This window comes from Dermacentor albipictus, chromosome 9, assembly GCF_038994185.2.
Source record: "Dermacentor albipictus isolate Rhodes 1998 colony chromosome 9, USDA_Dalb.pri_finalv2, whole genome shotgun sequence".
In the NCBI taxonomy this organism is placed as follows: domain Eukaryota; kingdom Metazoa; phylum Arthropoda; class Arachnida; order Ixodida; family Ixodidae; genus Dermacentor; species Dermacentor albipictus.
The window spans coordinates 116,243,604-116,250,825 of NC_091829.1; the positions used below are offsets into that span (position 1 = coordinate 116,243,604).

The window sequence follows — 7,222 nt, forward strand, 5'->3', positions numbered from 1 at the left end:
AACCAAGAAAACAGGGAGTCGCTGAGTAATTAGCTTTAGTTTCAGGCCATGGTCTGGTACATCTCATACGCGATTTTATCCCTGAAGAACTTGTAGCTTCTCGCCTCACGAGATCATGTATTGATCATATAGCGTCGAGATGCCCACACCTTGAAACCGATGCTGTAGTTACACATAAAAAAGTGGCCGATCATATTTTCAAGGCCTTACGTGTGACAGATAGCCCACGTGTGACAATCACGTGGGCTATTTCATAGACGACAGAAACGTAGGTAAGCTAGTCAGAAACTTTTACAGGGCGACATTAGACACAACCAACCATGTCATAACGTATAATCAACTGGCAAATCAGTTAGTATGTTCTTTTTACTGGCCACGAAAGAAGTGAAATTGAAACGTAGGAATCCGAGGAAAAAATGAATAACAGCATCCATTGTAGAACTATCTTACGAAAAAAATAGATATGGAGGCTTTGTAAACGTTACCTGACAAATCTAGATCTACAAAAAGAATATCGAACCGCACGTCACAATCTTACTGCTCAGTTACGAATCAGTAAATGGGAATACTACGCTGAAAAATTTTCGCGGTGTTGCAGTAACGCAACAAAGACATGGGGCTTGCTGCATGATTGGCGGGAAAACCAGAACGTAAAAGTCTACATGATGGTTGGCTGAAAACATTTGCACCTGCACAGTCATTGGAAATTGCGAAGTACTTTAAAGATGCATTTGAACTACCACTAACAAAACTAAAACAGCAGACTTCGAGACCTCTGAGTTCAAATTACCTAGGTCAAATGATTCCAAACTCTGCTATTCTAGCATACAATAATGCAAGTGACCTGGGGAACTTGATTAACGCAATTCCACTCAACAAACCGGCACGTTATGACCCAATAAGAGTGCGAGATATAAAGTACAATTTCTATCAACTGCAAAATGTGCTCTTGTTTATCTTAAACGGTTGTTTCAAAACAGGTATAATCCTCAGTAATTACCTCAGTAACCTCAGTAACCTCAGTAACAGTAACCTCAGTAATTAGACCAATTTATAAGAAAGGTAGTAAATTAGATAAAAATAATTATAGAGCAATTGCTATAATGAACGTCTTAGTACATGAAATGGAGAAATTTACACTTGCATAGTGTCATTTTGCGATAAATTTGATCAGTCCCTCCCAATATCGTTTTAGACATTGGTTAAGTACCGTCAATCTGCTTGAAGAATGTAGCGATTATGCATGTGAACATATTGATCAAAATAATATACCGCTTGGTCTTTTCTTAGATCTGACAAGAGCTTTTGAAACCATAGAACAAAGCATCATGATATATAAACTAGAAAGTATTGGTTTGCCAGGTCCTTATTCGAAATTCTTTTCCAATTATTTTCCAAAGCGTTTGCATGTAGTCTCTATAAAAATACATGAAATGATTTTACATCAGTTAGATATGGTGTACTTCCCAAGGATCGGTTCTAGGACCTCCTTTATTTAACATTTACATCAATGATATTGCCAACATACAACTGAATGCTGCAATATTTCAATACGCTGATGACATTGCACATTATTCTATTGCACGAATCGTACCTGAAGCCGTAAAACTACAAGAAGACGCAATACGTGTGATTGATTGGCTACTCACCCTTTATAATGTTTCAGGTGGCCGTGCTGACGATTGTGCCCGTGGCTGCGTGCCCGGCAGCTTCAATGACTGCTACTGCGTGCACTGCGGATGCATCAACAAGCTGGCTTCCCCCGGATTTTTTCGACTGTTGGACGCCACCAGTGCTTTTTGGCCGGACTTCCCACGTTAGCTGGCAACCTGTATCTGCATCTACCGCTTCCGCTATCAATCGTGTCCTCAGCCTACAAAAGGATTCCTCAGCAAGCACTTCACTGGGGCACAACACCGCTGCAGCAAAGGCGCACTGACCCTTATTAATGTTTCAGGTTAGATATTTTGATTGTTTTTCCGTTCGGAGTAGGAACCGTTGCCTATTCGTGGTGTCGTGCCCCACTAAGCTCTCTAACTTGTGTAAGCGTTGTAGCAGCTGAGTAGCAATGTGTGTTAAAATAATGGCTCTGCTTCTATCTGGCGATGTCGAAACACATCCAGGACCTTCTACCGAAGAATTGTTAACAACTGTTTTGGAAACCGTAACAAGGATTGAAAGCGGGCAGGAAGATATGCGTAGTGATTTACACGCACTTAAGCGCGGGCAAGCATCTGTAAACGAGGAACTGCAACAGCTATCTTCAAGAATACGTGTTATTGAGGTTGACACGTCATCGCTGAAAAAAAAAAAAACCAAAGTGCATTGCCACTCCGCTCGCCCGAAACTATTATTTCAATATCTGAGCAAATTATGACTATTGAATCAAGATGCGATGATAAGGAAAATCGGCTAAGGCAATGCAATTTCCTCTTTTTTGGCATCCCCGATGATTCCAATGAAACAAGGTCAGCGTCAGAAGGCAGACTCGTTGATATTTGTTCAAAAGAGCTTGGCGTTGCAATGGAATCTTCGCAAGTCGACCGTGCGCATCGTCTTGGCAAATACCAAGCGGGTAAATGTAGACCGATTATTACTAAATTCACCTTCTTCAAGGATAAGCATATAGTAATAGAAAAAGGTTGTAAGTTCAAAAATACAAATTTTGCTGTGCGTGAAGACTTTTCATTGCAGACACGAGTAGCCAGAAGGAAGTTAGTAGAATTCGCGAAGTCCAAAAATGTGCCGTTTAAGCTAGCCGTCGATAAACTGCGCCTAGAGAACACCGTGTTCTCTTACTGCGCTGACACTGACAGTGTTACTTAATCATCTAGATAGCAGTTTCGAAGGCCGGCAGTCTCATCTGATTGTTATCCACCTCGGAATCCAAGTGTCCATAATGATGTAGCGCAGATTTCGGTATCTTTCACGAATACGCGCAGTTTACTCCCAAAACGTGTCGAAGTTTGCTCGCATCTAGCAAACAGCAATTGTGATATTCTACTAGTCACAGAAACATGGCTCCACTTCGATATCACTTATGACGAATTCCTACAACCATCAGTTGACTACAGCATCTATCGTAAAGACAGGGACGGAAGAAGGGGCGGCTGGGTATTGATAGCCGCAAAAAAAGACATTACTGCCTTTCCACTTTAAATTTCAAGCCCACTTGAAAAAACCTGGGTCTGCCTTCCATCTTCGCATTCAAAGAACGTATTTGGAATATGTTATCGACCACCAGACAGTACAGAAACGTTCACGTCACATTTGTATGAAAATCTTTGCGAAATTACAACGAAATTTCCTAAAGCTAACATATCCTTATTTGGTGATTTGAATTACCCAGAAATTGATCGGGCTAACCTAACGTCACCGTGCTAACACTCCAACGATTTCGTAGCACTTGCGCTAGACTTTTCTCTAGTGCAAATGATTCAGAAACCCACCCGTGGCAATAATGTTCTTGGCCTCGTTTTCAAATATATTCCTGAAACAGTTGCATCAGTTTCTTTGACGCCTGGTTTTAGTGATCATCTACTCGTTACCCTCACAATAGAGCTACCCTTATACAAACGCACTACGACACCTAACGCATATTTAATTATAAGAAAGCTGATTTCACTGCCATCAACATATGTTTAGAGAATTGCTATAGCTCATTCATACGTTATTTTGTTTCCGGACCTGTTGAGGAAAACTGGAAGCTCTTTAAGGAAACACTAATGCCGCTTACACATTCTCATATTCATCTAACTAACTTCCGGGTAAATAGTTCAAAACTATGGTATCACAGGATGCTACGCTCAATAAAAGATAAAAAAGAAACGCCTGTTCAGAATTGCTAACTGGCAAGGAACCCCAGTGGCGTGGTTAAAACATAAAGAGTTCGAAAAAGATTATTGCAATAACATTCCTAGTGCTAAGTATGAATTCTTTTCACATGACCTCCAATCAATGGTGCAAAATAACCCTTAAAATTTTGGGCAGTGACTTCCCCTCGAAAAGACTCGAGCCGAATTTCACTCCAAGACAATACCAGAGCACCTATTTCAGAAGAATCCTCAGTTGCTTTTAATAATTTTTTTATCTCGATGTTTACAAGCGAGGATTACTCTACCATTCCTGCAATCGCAGAGGTAAAATACAGGTATATGACACCAATCAAGATTGATGCCGCCGGCATCTAATCCCTAATTAAAAAACTAAAGGTCTCTACCTCAGCCGGCGTTGATGGTATAATTATTAACATTTTAAAGCATACATCCACATATACAGCCTCCATTTTATCACGCATTTTTGAGCAATCCTTATCCACAGGGGAGCTACCTTGTCACTGGAAAATCGGGAAAATCATTGCCATCTTTAAGTCAGGCGATAAAAGTGAGACAAGTAATTGCCGACCCATATCATTAACAAGCATTCGATGTAAATTACTAGAGCATGTGATAGCATCTAATATTGTGCAGCACTTAGAAGCTAACAATTTTTTCTATCCGAAGCAACACGGTTTTAGGAAAGGACTTTCCTGTGAGACTCAACTAATCGAATTCACTAACGAGCTATTCACATACATACACAATGGTTTCCAGATTGATAGTATCTTTATTGACTTTGCCAAAGCCTTTGATAGCGTTCCCCACTCTAGAATAATAGCCAAATTATCATCATTACACTTAGACAGCCTTACAATATAGTGGATAAGGAACTTGCTCACATCCCTCAAACAGTTTACGTTTACTGACAATCATTTTTCTTCCTTGGCCGATTTGTCATCTGGTGTACCTCAAGGTAGCGCGCTGGGTCCGCTATTGTTTCTCATCTATATAAATGATTTGCCATCGAACATAACATCAGCCATCACATTATTTGCTGACGATTGCGTAGTTTATCGCCAAATGAGGACACCTGACGGCCACATCGCTCTTCAAAAAGATATAGATAAGATTACAAACTGGTGCACGCTATGGCAAATGTCTCTAAATACAGAAAACTGCAAATTAATGACTGTCAGCCGAAAGAAAACTAACTCTCTTTACACTTACTCGCTTAATAACAGTGCTGTCACTGTCACCCCCTTGTACAAATATCTCGGTATTCATATTACAACAAACTTATCATGGAAGGTGCATATAAAACATGTTACAGCAAAAGAATCTAGCACACTTGGTTACCTAGAACGAAACCTACGTGAAGCCCCTTCAGCCACTCGTGAAATAGCGTGCAGAACCTTTGTTCGTCCTCAGCTTGAATTCGCTTCCGCGTTCTGGTCGCCACATCAGGAATATTTAATGAATTCTCTTGAATCTGTTCAAAACCGTACCACGCGTTTCATCGCGAAAGATTACAGTAGGCATTCTAGCGTTACTGCTATAAAGAAATCACTATCACTCCCATCTCTTGAATCTAGAAGGACGATAGCTCTGCTTTGCTTACTGCACAAAATCACTCACAGTCAACCCGCAACTACACCATCCTTTCCCGCCCATTTCGCACATCTCGCCGCTTATATAACGCACACAGTTTCACACGCGTTTTTGGCCACACAAATGCATTTAACAAATCTGCATTGCCTCTGACAATAGCAGCATGGAACGAGCTTCCAAGCCACATGGTTGAAATTATTAATCTGGACACGTTTAGAGAACCATTAAAAAAATTGATTCCGTAGTTATGCGCACACGTTTCATTTGTACCATGCGACTTGACTGTCATTCTCTATCCTTGCAAGCAGTTTATAAATATACATGCGTTTGCAGTTGTATGCAGGAGTTCGATGAGCCATGCGCGTTTCTGATCGTCCAGAGTGTTGTTGTCCTTCATTTTGCTTGCTGTTGCTCGGCGTCTTTAGATTCAATTTTCTTTTTTTTTTGCAATTGTTTGATTTGTTGTTAGCTGTGTTTTTTGCTCCTGTTTTCGCTACATGTTGTCTCTCTTACCCCTCTCACGTAATACTCCAGTTGGAGCCAGTGAGGTATGTGTATAAATAAATAAATAAATAAATAAATAAATAAATAAATAAATAAATAAATAAATAAATAAATAAATACTAATCGAATAGATTTAAACAAATAAAAACCTACCATGATATGTTTTAGAAGCCCTCATAAGACACTTAGCCTAGACCTGTCCATTCAATTACATGGTTCTCAGTGTTTAAAATGCTTTGGCATGTCTCTATCGCTATCCCCTCCTGTTAAGTACCTTGGTCTTCATTTGGACGACCCTATGTTGTGGGATGTCCACATTGACTACATAATGAAGCATTTGCGAACGGTAGCAGCTCAGTTATAGACGCTAAAATTTAACACACCTGTTAAATTGTGAAGATTAGTTTTTAAGGCTCTAGGCCAGCCTGTGCTCAGATATGGAATTTCAGTTTTTGGTTCTTTCTCGCAAACGAAAGTAGATCAAGTGAATAAGCTATGATTGTTCAGACAATGACGTAAGAAGTAACATTGCAGATGTTGACTCCTTTTCGGGTCTGTACAAGTGATACTTCTTAGCAATATTTTCTCCAATCGTTACAAAATAATTTCGAGTAAACCTAAAACGCTAAGACATATGTTTATCATTTACCGCGTATATATGCGCACAATGGTAAAAAGTTGAGAATGTTACGTTCCTTTCTATTTTAACCAGTTGGCTAAAGAAATCATTCAACAGCGTTCCCAAAAAGAAGCCAAACAACAAATTAAAGCATGGTTACTCCATCTCCTCAAAATACTTGACAGGTATTGTGCCCGTATGTTTTTTTAAACAGTTCCTATCAGTATTTTCACTATTGTCTTGTAAACAAAAATATTGTGTTATTTTTATATATGTATTTCGTTAGCATTTTCCCAAAGAAACAGCAGGATTTTATTTCTTTATTTTCTTTAAATTAGCTTTTTTCTCACGTTACTAACACTGTAAAATATTCATCTTTAGTGTTCTTTTCCAGCTGTTCCGATATGTATAATATACGTTGTACTTCTTTTGCTTGCAGCACCTCATGACTGCCGGGACCCGCCCCAAGCGTGTTCCATGAGATTGTGCATGTTACGCGTTTAAAGCCTTTCATACGGCGTTGTCCACCATAATGAGAGGCCAGGTTGGCCGCTTCCACACGTAGGGGAAATTGTGTTAGCAGTATATTACACCATCATCTTCTTCATCTGTAGATATGCATCATCATGGCCAGCGTCATCTTCGTCAGCGCGCGAGCTGCGCAATAAACCGT

At 39.8% G+C, this 7,222-nt stretch overlaps 1 long non-coding RNA gene across 1 annotated transcript; it reads left to right on the plus strand.

The window, feature by feature from the left end:
* The first annotated feature begins 1,818 nt into the window (after positions 1-1,818).
* On the plus strand, positions 1,819-7,012 carry LOC135913565 (uncharacterized). The gene is made up of 3 exons (XR_011508554.1): positions 1,819-1,957; positions 6,643-6,734; positions 6,989-7,012. It is a non-coding gene; the product is annotated as an uncharacterized lncRNA (long non-coding RNA).
* Positions 7,013-7,222: the final 210 nt, after the last annotated feature.